Consider the following 12,269-nt stretch of genomic DNA (forward strand, 5'->3'; position numbering starts at 1 on the left):
TTAAGTGTGATGTGATGCTGAGAAAAATGTATATTCTGTTGATTTGAGGTGGAGAGTTCTGTAGATGTCTATTAGGTCTGCTTGGTGCTGAGCTGAGTTCAGGTCAACAGGGATTATTCTTGTATTAGTTCGTTTTCACACTGCTGATAAACTCGTATGTGAGACTGGGTAATTTACAAAGAAAAAGAGATTTAATGGACTCACAGTTCCACATGGCTGGGGAGACCTCACAATCATGGCAGAAGGTGAAAGACATGTCTTACATGGTGGCAGACAAGAGAGAATGAGAGCCAAGGGAGAGACGAAACCCCTTACAAAAGCATCAGACATTGTGAGACTCACTCACTACCATGAGAACAGTATGGGGGAAACTGCCGCCATGATTCAATTATTTTCCGCTGGATCCCTCCCACAACACATGGGAGTTATGGGAGCTACAATTCAAGATGAGATTTCGGTGGGGACACAACCAAACCATATCAATTCTGTTTTCTCAATTTCATTAGTGAATACAAAGTATATACCTGAACCTGCACAATTATACTATTTTGGAGTATGTATATACACACACATGGGTATGTTTATATATGTGTTTTTCAAGGTAATTGTTTAGTAAACTTGATATAAATGGATTAAATTATTATTATTATTAAATTATTAAATTATTAATTTATTGTTTAACATCCTGAGTTAAAGAAATAGCTCATGTAGGATAACTCTCTAGGCAGAACAAAACCCGCCTGAGTATGGAAGCAAATTACAGCACTTCTCTTCCTAAGCATGGAAGTCCATTACAGCACTTCTTTCAGGATGTCGTTTTAACAAAGCGTATAAATATGTCTGGATGGATCACAAGTGTTAGAACCACTGTGATTCCTCTTTCAATCAGATCCTGTCAGAATTATTATTATTATTTTTGAGACAAGGTCTCGTTGTGTTGCCTGGAGTACAGTGGTGAGATCTCAGCTCACTGCAACCTCCACCTTCAGGGCTTAAGCAGTCCTCCCACATCAGCCTTCTGAGCAGCTGAGATTACAGGGATGTACCACCATGCCCCATTAATTTTTGTATTTCTGGTAGAGATGGAGTTTTGCCATATTGCCCAGTCTGGTCTCAAACTCCTGGGCTCAAGTGATCGTTCTGCCTCAGTCTCCCGAAGTGCTGGGATTATAGGCATGTGCCACCATGCCCGGCCCCTGTCGGGAAACTGAATCTCACTCAGGTTGTTCAGATAAGAGATTTAATAAGGGGACAACTCACAGAGGATCGGGCAGGGCTGAGGGACTTGAGGCATCCAGTGGCATGCAAAGGCAGGAAGCTGCTCCAGATAGCCCAGCAAGAGCTGAGCTGTGGAAGAGGGCTGCTCAACAGGATCTGTAAGCACTGAGGGATACAGACCCTGCCAGAAATAAAGGCCAGAGCATAGGGAAGAGATACCATGGCCCTGGTCTCCTCCTCTGATCCTCTGTGGGTATCTCCTAAAGGCCAAACCCAGTCAGATGCCAAGGGCAGGGGTGCCTGGGTGATATAGTCTGTAGAGGGCATAAGGCAGGACAAGAAAGAGGAGAGATTGGATTTGGGGTGGGTGGGGACAAATGGAGAAAACCCACATGATACTTTAGAAATTTGTTATTTGTGCTCAGATAGAAAAGTCCAAATCTCTTCTCTGGCCATAGGCAGGGCCTAGGTGAACAATGTGGGTGGCAGGTATGTGACCGTATGGAGTGGCCCTCATCTGGTAGAGGTAATGATTAGCTGGTTAAATGTGATTGGCTGTTCTCTCCGGAAAAGATGGACCTCTCCATGGAAGCCTAGATGTGCCAGTGCTTATGACAATCAATCCTGGCCAGCCTATGATCAAGCCAGGAGAGGGGCTGGTGCTTCTCCCACCACGAATGCTGCCTTGGGGTACTCTGCAGCTACTTTACACATCCTGGAGCTGCAAGCCTCAGTTTCAGCCCCCACTGTGCCGGGAAAGAGCAGCCTCTCCTAAGCATGCATGCTGAGTGATGGTATAGAGCTAGAGTTAGGTACTGACAAGTCATGTTAGTCTTGTGTCCTGTTTCTGATCACACCAGGGAAGGAGCTGGAAAGCTGTACTGCGTACAGCCCAAAGTCTAGTTCTGTTTGACTTCTGTGCACTGCTCTACGTGGGTCACAGGGAAACCCATCCTGTCTTGCCTGGGAACTCTGCTTTGTCAGATCTGGTGTGTGTGGACTACTTTGCCATTTGCTCTTGTTTGCAAGATGCTGGGGCTGAAGCTCAGAATAGCATGGGTGCAGGGCTCCCGCAGCTGACATGGACGGTTCTCCTGTTCCTCAGACCTCTCTAGCCAGCACCTCCTTTAATCAACTGCATGCCAGCTCATGGGGCCAAGACGACTGCACACCACTCAGCTATGACATTTTGCAAAGTGAGATGATCAGTGGGATGAATATTGAATGTTGTGACCCAGCATGTTTGGCATTAATCCCTCACCTGTGGCTCAGTGGGCAGACCTCACAATGGGCTGACAAATTAAAAAGGAAAAGCGAAATAGATGTGTCCATGAAAAACACAGTTACATATATGCCCTTGAATAAATTGGTAATATTTGTTTGTGGTGCACTGCAAGTTGCTCAGTGATGTCCATATTTATTTCTGATTGCTTTCCAAGTGGCTCAGTTTTGTCTTTCATTCCTCCATTGGAAATAAGGTTTTGACTTCCATTCATTTTGTTTGGGGGGAAGGTATTGTGGGGAAAATGTGACTTTTCTATTGGACTGAAGCCCACTTTGTCAGGGATCCAAGTGGCTATAGCAACTAAGTCTCCTGTTGAATCTTTCTCTAGACTCAATCCCTGAAAATTAGTTGGAACAGATTAGAGAGGGCTCTGTGAAATGCGTCTTTTGGTTTCAGAGGGGCAGTGAGCTGGAAGGCTCTTCCGTTCTTTGATCCTGCATGACTTCTCTGATCCTGCAAGTCTGTGTGACTCATCTCATACAAGGTTTTGTTGTTTCACTCCCTTGGAAACTGTTGGACTGTTTTAAATAAAGCCCACTCCTAACCGTCTTGAACTTCAGCCTCTCAACTGGATTCTGCAGACCTCAAAGCCCCTAGAACCCCGGACGAATGCTGAGGACTGTTTCCAAATATGTAAGGCAGTGTCTGTAAAAACAAACCACTTTGTTTGGTATTAAATTGATTTTTTAAAGGGATGAATCAAGCTTCATTCCTTCCCTTGCTCCCAAGTAAATTGAATCAAAGGGTTTGGTGGGTGGAGAGACAGCTTGAACTTCTGTCACTTCCCGGGGACCATTGTGTATCCGCTTGGGTGCTCTAAGGAGACCAGGAATCACTGGGTCATGGGGAGCTGGGGCAGGAGGGATGTCTCTTGGAGGCCCTGCCAAAGGCCATGTTGTCATCAACATATTTTGAGTGCTCACTACTTACCAGGCATTGAAGTAAGTATTCTCATATGTCTCTTTTTGCATCTGGGGAAATAGAAGCCCAGAGATTTAAACATTGTGCTCAGTTTGTACTGTTAGTAAGTTGTGTACTCAGGATTCACACTCGGATGGTCTGCCTTCAGAGTGTATGCTCTATATTGTAAAATCAATTTGCTGCTTCCACCTCCCTTTAATTGCTGATGGAGGAGACAGGGGTCACAGGGAGTGGTGCGCTTGGTACAAGAGAGGGTGGTAGAGAGGGAGGACGAGGGTAGACAGGAAGGTGACTTGATAAACTCCCACCCACTAATGTGTTAGTGATGCAATGTTACAGTGACCTCTGGCATTTTAATTTTAAAAGAGGTTGAAGGGGCTGGGTGTGGTGGCTCATGCCTGTAATCCCAGCGTTTTGGGAGGCCAAGGAGGGCGGATTGCCTGAGGCCAGAAGTTTGAGACCAGCCTGGCCAACATAGTGAAATCCTGTCTCTACTAGAAATACAAAAAAATTAGCTAGTCATGGTGGCGGGCGCCTGTAATTCCAGCAACTCGGGAGGCTGAGGCAGGAGAATCGCTTGAACCCGGGAGGTGGAGGTTGCAGTGAGCTGAGATTGTGCCACTGCTCTCCAGCCTGGGTGACATAGCGGGAGTCCGTCTCAAAAAAAAAGAAAAAAGAAAAAAAAAAAGGGGTTGAAGAGAGAGAGCCCTCCTTAAACACCACTCCTTGAGACCTTGGGCCGGTGGGAGGAAGCTGAAGGAAGGGGCTGAGGACTATCCCATTTGCTTTCCCATGGAAGGCTGGGCTCTATGAGGCTGGCCTTTAAAGTTTGCTTATATTTTTTCTAGAGACTGTGTCATTTATTGAGCATCTAGTATGTGTAAGACCTAAGCCAGGCATTGTGAAAACCACACAATGATCGTAAGATGGTTCTTGCTCGTTGGGAACTAGAGAGCCCCTGCATGTAGAAGACTGTGCAAGGAGTTCAGAAATGCAAAATTTGGGCTGAGCAAGGGATTAATTTGGGCCTGGAGGAAGTTGGTGAGGGCCTCAAAGAAACACTGCCATTCCAGCCTTGCCCCTTGAAGGGTGAGGTGTTCTGATGGGTGGAGAAGATTAAGCAGGTGGATGAAGGGGAGCAGGCCCAGGCCCAGGCCCGGGCCACATTTACCATAATTATGGATGACAGTGAATGGAATGTTTGTGTCTCTCCCAAATCTATATGTTGAAATCGTAATCCCCAAAATGATCGTATTACAAGATGGGTCTTTGCGAGGCAATTAGGGCATGAAGTTGGAACCCTTATGAATGGAATTAGTGCCCTTATAAAAGGGGCCTCAGAGACCTCTCCCGCTCCCTTTCTACCATGTGAGGATACAAGGATAAGTTGGCAATCTGTAGCCCAGAAGAGGTTTCTTACTAGGCCCTGACCATGTTAACCCCCTTATCTCAGACTGAGAGCCTCTGGAACTGAAATATAAGTTTCTGTTGTTTATAAGCCACCCAGTTTGTGGTACTTTAGTATAGCAGTCCAAACTGACCAAGGAATGGATACATTTGCCTACATTCTGGTCCATTTTGTTTCCTATGAAAAGAAATCCTTAGCAGTTATTAGACTGTAAATACTAATGTTAATATAACACAGTATACTACTGTAGAGAGATTTTAAAAGAACAAAAAAGTTTCAAAAAATTTACTTGAAAATAAATTATAAAATTCTAAGTAATAAAATATTTAAAAACTCTCTTTTTTTGGCAGTTGAATAAACAATTCTCCCTGAACCACTTCTTAAAGTAGACTTTTTCTAGCTCTAAGCTCAGAGTTCTGGTGTATTTGGGGCTTGGGGAGTTTTCTGGGACCACATTTATTGGGTCTGCTTCTCCTTTCTACCTCTTCTTTTCAGGTATTGAAGGTTTCTGATCAGCTGCATGTTATAATTGTCCTAGCAGTGCTACTGTATGTGGAAGGAAGCATTATTTTGTGTTTTGAAGTCTTGAACTCTCCTAATTGAATGTGATATGCTCTGGTATATATCCTATCCCTCAAAGGGGAAAGGTGCTCTCCTTCAGCAGGCTTGTGTGGCTTTCAAATTGCAAGTGGACAGTTTTGAAGGCTCTCCATGTAGGATTATTTGATCAAGTGAATCCCTCAAAGTTCTGTTATGGTTGTTGTTGTTGCTGCTGTTGTTTCTATGGGTGTGTGTGTGTGTGTGTGTGTTTGTGTGTCTATGTGTATGTGTGTATTTCAAGCAATTAGGAAGAGGTTACCATGGGAAGCATGCCACACATGTTACCCCCTCTTCCAAACAGCATTACTCAGTGATTTTTTTCTCAGGCCCCTTCAAAGTGTCCTTCAATATTCCCTGGTAGTATCAGATGCCCTGCATTTTCTTGTTTTTAGCATAGGTTCTTGTCCAAATATAGGATACTTGAAAGTTTATGGCCTCATTTAAAGTTTTGTTATTTTAAATTAGTAAATTGAAGACAATAATACTTTACAAAATAACCTGGGTCATCAAATTATCCATTTATAATAACTATTGATCTCCCATAGACCAGCATTCTAGACTAGGCCACATGAAGGTTGAACTTTTGATTTGCTGTCTGGAGAACACTTTGAATAGAGAAAGCTCAAAGTACCTTGGATTCCTTTCATTCTTGGGGTCATTGTTTGGTGTTTTATTCAATGAGTACTTCCTAAATATGTTTACAGAGGAAGACAGGCTCAGCATGTTATCTATAAGTGGTGGTGTATGCTCAGATTCATGATATGCTGTTAGAAATGTTAGCTGAAGGGGGTATGTGTTTGTGCAATTTGAAACTGAGAGTAGAATATGAAACTTGAGTTTTTAAAGCACATGTATCTTACCTCAAAATACCTCTAGTCAGGTCAAGTTAGGATGATGTTTGTTAGGCAGCTTGAAGTAAGGTCTTAGATTTCATCATGTAAAGTCCTAGTAGAAGATTAAAGATTGATAAAACAGAATACATTCTACTAGTAGTAGATTCTACTAGTAGTAGGTAAATTGTTGATGGCAGGTCAACAAAAATAAAAACAGATCTATTTTTTTAGGCAACTATCATATTTCATTGTATCTAGGATGTTATCAGTATGATATGTATCATTATTTTCAGTGTATCATTAAGGAAAAAAATTCTTCCAATAAATGCTTTTGTAGCACTAGAATTTGTTTATTTTAATTTGTTATTTCCATGGATTTTTGGGGAGCAGGTGGTACTTGGTTACACAAGTAAGTTCTTTAGTGATGATTTGTGAGATTTTGGTGCATCCATAACCCAAGCAGTATACACTGTACCCAATTTGTAACTTTTTATCCCTCACCCCCTTCCCACCCTTTCCCCTGAGTCCCCAAAGTCCATTGTATCATTTTTATGCCTTTGCATCCTTGTAACTTAGCTCCTGCTTATGAGTGAGAACCTACCATATTTGGTTTTCCATTCTTGAGTTACTTCACTTAGAATAATAGTCTTCAGTCCTGTTCAGGTTGCTGTGAATGCTGTTAATTCATTCCTTTTTATGGCTGAGTAGCATTCCATTGTCTATCTATCTATTATCTATCTATCTATCTATCTATCTATCTATCTATCTATCTTTCTAATCTACCTACCATAGTTTCTTTATCCACTCATTGATTGATGGGCATTTGGGCCGATTCCATATTTTTGCAATTGCAAAATGTGCAGCTGTTAACAAGCGTGTAGCACTAGAATTTTTACTCATACTTATTGAAAGGACCCTTTTAGGGCTTATTTGGACATAGATTTTTATCATTTAGAACTTTTGTACCTTCAAAAGAAAGAAAAATATAAACTCAACAAATTGGTTAAAATATTCCTAAAATGTCTCCACATTCGTATCTGATCCTCCTAAATCACATGTCAATGCCATCCGTGTTTTTTCACAGAGTATTGTCCTCTGGGTTATCAAAATCATTGATAATACAGCATTTTTAAAAAGAGAACTCCACGATTGTCTTTAAGATTCTTTTCCCAGAGACTGGCACCCATCCTGCAAATTTTAATGTGCACATGTAGTCAGTGACAATTACATCATGATGGTTGTATCTCATCTTCATTGATGTTAACATGTGAAGATGTGTATTAGTGAAATAAGCTAAAAATTCATGAGCGTAATATAAATACAAATCCTTGGTCAGTCCCTCAGAGACAGACTTTTTCTGTCAGAAGTCTTCAGAGTAACATTAAATACTAATTTACTAACCTGAAGAGATGTGACTGGGAAAAACCTTTAGTTTAGAGGTTCCTCATATTTTTGGGTTTGTCAGAATCAACTGGCTTATTTGTTAAGAATGTTAACTCCTAGGCCCACCCCAACCCATCAGATTGGAATCCCTGGCTTTGGCATTTCTGACAAACTTCCCAGAACACTGTCATGCAGGTGGCGTGGAGAAGTGTTTTGAGACACACTTGCTGAGACCCGTCGCAGGCACCATCAGCTGTGCTGCACTAAGCTGTCAGATCACAGGCTCGGAGACTGCATGAAGTCCATGGCAGTCAAAAGAAAAAAAAAAAAAGTAAGGCTTCGTCAGAAACTGCCTAGGAAGAAAGAAGCCAAAATATTTTGACGCCAGATTAGAGTGAGTCTGAAACTGCCAAATCCTCAAAATGTCCTAAATAAGGGGCTTGGAAGTTATGTTTCTTATTTCTTTTCATCCAGTGGTTAACTTTTGTTTTGAACATTCAATCATTCATTCAACTCACATGTCATATAAAAGGCTAAGGCCATTTATCACTGGACAAACTGATGAGTTTGGTGAGGGTGGTCCTGATTAACATTTTATTACGTTATAAAAGGGGTGAGTTTAAGGTTAGGCAAAGGAAATTTCATGTCATTAGAGAAGCAAAGTAGCAGAATCATTTCCTATGATTCTTGTGTTAATCAGAAATTCTGTCTTTCTAAAATTCCTAGTGGAAATTCCAAATATCTTAGCAATAACTTTTAACATGACTTAAAAAATCTATGTTCTCTAGTTCTAGTGTCTAAGTGACTTCCAATGCCTACAGTAATTCTTTAGTCATGTAGGAACCTGGGACACTTTAAAAAATTCTTTTAGCAGAGAAGTTTAGTGAGCTGTTTAGTCATCCCATGCTTGGATGGGACGAGGCAGGCTTCTAGGAGGGGTGGTGGAGTTTTCCTGAGGAAGAATGTTGAAACTCAGTCATCATGGTTTGCTGTGAATTAAGTGAATGAAAAACTAGACTATCTTGCAGAATGTGAGAGGAATGGAGGAATGGGTGAGACCTGAGAAAGCCACTGGTTTATTTTCTCTCATGATTTAATTTGTCTTATAGAGTAAGTAATAATATTTTACACCTGTACAGTAATTTAGTTGGCACCATGTTTTTAATCCACATTCTCCTTTGATCTCAACATCTCTTTGAGAAAGGGAAGGCATTTCTCTCCCTTATATTTTATTAAAAGAAAATGACTTAATGTTAATGAGGAAGGCTGGTTGGTGCCTTACCCATGGCTGATTATGAAACTGGGACCCCAACCCACGTCTTCTGGTCCTGAGTTCAGAGCTACTTTTGCTACTCACATTGCTTCTCATGTCAGGGCGGCACATGGTGCTTCTGGATGTGGGTTCATATTTGCGGCTAGAGGGACACTATGTGAAACCGGAATCTCTTGCTGATGGAGTCCGAGATTCAGAACCTGATTTGAGAAGGAGCTAGCTATTAGAAAGAAAGGCTTGCCTTGATGCCCCACACTAGAACCTGCCAGAACTGGCAGCAAAGAGGAGAAGAAGGTCACCTCAGTGAGTAAGAGTTCCTCATGTTTCCAAGCCAGGCTTCCTGGCTCTAAAAAAGTTCCTAGCAGCGTGAACCCAAAGTTGAAGTTTCTAGATTTGAACAGGGTTAAAAAACAACCCGACTCTGTGGCTACTTCCTCAGAGGCTCCATTGGAGTAAAAAATCTGGATATAGTGCCAGGTTCTCTGAGGGGTGCCCAGACAATTCTGGGCTTGTAGCAGACACTGCGGGTGTCCTGTCCTTATCTTCTCACAGTCACTCACACACCCTCACACTCAGGGCTCCTGCAGGGCTGTGTGTGATGGCACCCCAGCTTCCTACGAGCTTGACCCGCTCATCAAGACAAATCAGAGAGCCCCCATATGGGCAAGAAGCCTAATTAAAACAGATAAATTTCACTTTGCTCTTCTAAGCAGGTGTAGTTTTTGAGAATTGCCTGTAAATCATATATTGGTACATTGAATTCCACTTTACTATTAAAATTGTCTTTATTAAAAATGGAAACTGAAAGAATTAGAGAGATTTCTTTTGGGAAAATATTTGCTCCAAGACATAAGATCACATTTAAAGAATGAAGCCAATCTTCAGAAATCAGACTCTTGATAATAATAGTCACTATGCTTTCATATCTGTTGCCATGTTTGGCCCTCTTATTATCGAGGCACTGAGGAGAAAGGAGAGGTCTAAGGTATGTGGCTTGTGACTTGCCTAAGATCACATACCTTGGCAGTGGTAAAGCTGTTTCTAGGCAAACTGTACTCAGGGCAGGAGGCTCTGGGAATATTCCTTAGGCCCTGGGCTTTGACAGCTGATCTGTGACTGCCGTGAATCCCAGCCAGTTTGGCAGAAGTATTTCATCAAGTTCTATTGGCTATGAGGGGCTCCCATGAACTTCCCAGGGTGGATGTGATATTGCCAAGCCCAAGGTCAAGAGGACAAATTTGGTTAGCTGTGAAGGAACTGCCGCAATGGGACTACAGTCTTTGCTCAGGCTCCATCCAATCCTCAATGTCTTCTGCTGTTTCTGGACACCTCTACCTCATTCCCACAAGTAAACACATTCTGCAGCTTAACCCAGCCTGCCCTAGAATCTGGGCCTCACTTTGCTTCTCCTGGTGGAAAGCCAAGAACACATTGATGCCCATTTAACTTACTACCATCTGAAGATGATTCTGGGAAACAGTTGGTTCCTTTTATGTGTTTATTAAGTATTAAGCTCCTACTGTGGGCTAGACCTTGCAGTAGGCACATGCAAAATTACTATCAGCTGGTGTCAAAGCAGGAAGACTTTCAGATGGTATCAAAAACCACAACCAAAACTAACCTAAAAACCAAGTCACCTGAAATCTACATGTAAATGTCTCCACTTGCTCCTCCAAACTTTATGCCTTCAAGTCTGCCTTGGTAATTCAATTTAAACCAGACTTATCTGGTAGAGCTGGTTTGTTAGGAAGGCACAGTAAGTATGGTACAATTCACTTTACCATAAATCACCTTCTGAGAGTCTGGGACCTGCCCAGGGCCTTTCCATTGGACTACTTTTACCTATCCAGAAAAAAATCCTTGTTATTTGGTTAGAAGCAATCATAATGTACAAAATAAACACAAAATATTAATGCATATTACCAAAGCTTATTTTCCTAACACAATATCAGCTTTAAGAAAAAAAAGCAAAGTGGCGTTTTAAGTATACAGGGTATAACGGGTTAAATAGATATTTGGTTTTATCATTTCTCTGCCCCCATTGCAAAACATTATATGCTGTATCCTTTGGATCCACAGATGGTATGGTTTGACCCACCTTAGTTTGAACTTACATTTTAGGAGTTGTGAAAATCTTGTGCAACTCCTCTTGCCTTTTCTCAATCTTTGACTTGACAACTGATATACAGGCAGAGCGAGATGAGAGATGTGCCAGTCCCCAGCACAAAGCAAGTGAAATGGGTGGACCTCATGCACTCACTATCAACAGCTCTGCCATCATCTTATTGCTTTTTAATGCAGCTTAAAGTTGGCTCCTTGGTTGCTCATGTTCACATTTCCTAACCCTTTGTGGTCATTGCTAACTTTCCTAATGGAATTCATTGATCTGGGCTCAAGGCTGGGGAAGATAGAAATCAACCAGATAAAAATCTTACAGGGATTGTGCTGGGACAAATGGTTTTTGTTGGGTCTTGGTGGAATTGAAGATTCCCTTAAACTGAGTTGTTAGGCACTGTGTATTGAGATAGTTCCACCATTGGTGAACTCTACTGGGCATATTTTCTGTACTTTCTTGTGCATTGTAGTTTGGTTTACTGTTTGGATTTGGTACTCTCAACTTACATTTGTTTAGTTGTCGTTTACCAAAGGTATTATCAATTTGGTTTCTCTTTATCTTCCACAGTGGAAGAGTTTCATGTCTTTATGTGCTATTCAGGAGGACAAAATCCACTCCATTACTTCTGTATTACATCTAGTATAGCTTACCATGTCACCCACCTTGGGCGCCAGTTTGGTATGTGTATGTATTTTATTTTACAACCCTTAATCCAGTCTCCAGAGAGCTTGTTGGTCTCAGGGCTGGAGTCCTGGCTTCACCATTTGCTAACTGTGTGATGATGTACAAGTTACTTAACCTCTCTAGGCCTCAGTTTTCTCATATCTAAGATGAAGATAAGAATAGCACCTAGCTCTTGAGGTTGTTTTGAAAGTTAAATGTGGTAATCTATATAAACTGCTTAGCATGGCATCTGGCACACAGTCAGATCTCTGCAAACGTTAGATATTATTATTAACCACTATTCCAGTTAACTACTCCTCAGAAAGTGGTTACAAGGTTCAGTAACAAGGAACATTTTCCAGGGTCAGCCTAAATTGCGACCTAGGCCATTGAAACTCTTGGCCATGAAATCATAATCATGTATTGTAATAAGCAATAGAATATGTGGCTCTGACATTAGACTAACATCCCTTCAATATAGGGACCTTGGGCAAATTAACCTCTTTCTGACTCAGTTTCTTCTTTTAAAAAACAAGCGTGTTAATAGCAGCCACTTCATAATATTGTGA

This window comes from Rhinopithecus roxellana, chromosome 3 (assembly GCF_007565055.1).
Source record: "Rhinopithecus roxellana isolate Shanxi Qingling chromosome 3, ASM756505v1, whole genome shotgun sequence".
In the NCBI taxonomy this organism is placed as follows: Eukaryota; Metazoa; Chordata; class Mammalia; order Primates; family Cercopithecidae; genus Rhinopithecus; species Rhinopithecus roxellana.